Here is a 1835-nt window from a genome sequence, read left to right on the forward strand (position 1 = left end):
AATGTTAATGTGGTACTTTGACTTTTACTTAAGTACATTTTTGTCTGTGTATTTGTACTTTTACTTAAGTACATTTTTTGAGTACTTTCTCCACCACTGAGAATATGTCAACAGAACATTAAAATATATGAAATTGCTCTGGAGAGACACTGCCAGGGTAAAGATCTGGCCTGTTGTTGCCTGGCTGGGATAAAAGCCACACTGCTCCTCCTAAATAGGAGGTTTGACAGAAAGTCAAGAGCCCCCTCTCTCAACACCTCTGAATTAAGTTTTCAAATGGGATCCCTTAACGGTAGGAAGAGACTTTCCGGTGGACTGTCTTAAATACTGATCCACCACTTTGCAATTRTTGTCTCAATCTTCCATATGACATTAAAGAGGCATGTTATCCATGACAGTAGTGCAATGTCTAGTCTTTCCTACTCAGAGTCACAGACACATTTTCCAGAACTTCTTTGAGGTTTATCAATGGTTATTTTCTATAGTCTCATGAAATTCCTTTCTTTCTGAAATCCTGTCAGCCATTTCAGAAGCTTTAACCCTTCCGTGGTTTTAGCTTGACAATCAGGAAGAGCACGGAAAATGTCACAGTCGGAAAGCAGGGAAGTTGGGGTGTTGTAACGTCAGACTGTCAGATTCAAAAACCACACACATAAAAAAAACTGCTTAAAAGTGCACATGGGTTCAGTGCAACCCCTTTAGGCTGCGAACAGAGTAAAAAACTTTTGGGTTCTAAATGACCCCGACTCTTAAGGTCGCGGAAAGGTTAAGAAACAATCAGGCACAAATGCCTTCCTCTTCAGTTTGACAGCCTCCTATAGTTACCATCTGGACTGGCACAGAGGACCTTTTAATCACAGCTCCTGAAAGCAACATCTGCAACAAAAGCCACAAACTCAACTGTGTCTGAGGATAAACCTACAACTGATCCACCTCTAAACAAATCAAGAAAACCCTTAATCCTGCTTTTACTCTAAATATAATTTATTTCACTCCACAAAAAAAGCAACAAAGTGCTCACTCATTATTAAAGTGTCTTCTCCCCTTTGGTTTTGATCCTTTTTTTGTACAAACTTTTTCTGTTGGACCTTTTTAAGAAAAATCCTAGTACATTTGTTTCTCTTATTTTAAAGAATTTAACATTTTCACATTCTTGGAAATAAGTCTTTAACTGACTAGTTTTACATTTCAATATAAATCCAGGCCATATGTACAGGTCCTTCTCAAAAAATTTGCATATTGTGATAAAGTTCATTATTTTCCATAATGTAATGATAAAAATTAAACTGTCATATTTTAGATTCATTGCACACCAACTGAAATATTTCAGGTCTTTTATTGTTTTAATACTGATGATTTTGGCATGCAGCTCATGAAAACCCAAAATTCCTATCTCAAAAAATTAGCATATCATGAAAAGGTTCTCTGAACGAGCAATTAACCTAATCATCTGAATCAACAAAGTAACTCTAAACACCTGCAAAAGATTCCTGAGGTTTTTAAAAACTCCCAGCCTGGTTCATTACTCAAAACCGCAATCATGGGTAAGACTGCCGACCTGACTGCTGTCCAGAAGGCCACCATTGACACCTTCAAGCAAGAGGGTAAGGCACAGAGAAATTTCTGAACGAATAGGCTGTTCCCAGAGTGCTGTATCAAGGCACCTCAGTGGGAAGTCTGTGGGAAGGAAAAAGTGTGGCAGGACCTTGAGGAAAATTGTGGAGAAGGGCCGATTCCAGACCTTGGGGGACCTGCGGAAGCAGTGGACCGAGTCTGGAGTAGAAACATCCAGAGCCACCGTGCACAGGCGTGTGCAGGAAATGGGCTACAGGTGC

The sequence above is a fragment of the Poecilia reticulata genome, linkage group LG2, assembly GCF_000633615.1.
Source record: "Poecilia reticulata strain Guanapo linkage group LG2, Guppy_female_1.0+MT, whole genome shotgun sequence".
Taxonomy (NCBI): Eukaryota; Metazoa; Chordata; class Actinopteri; order Cyprinodontiformes; family Poeciliidae; genus Poecilia; species Poecilia reticulata.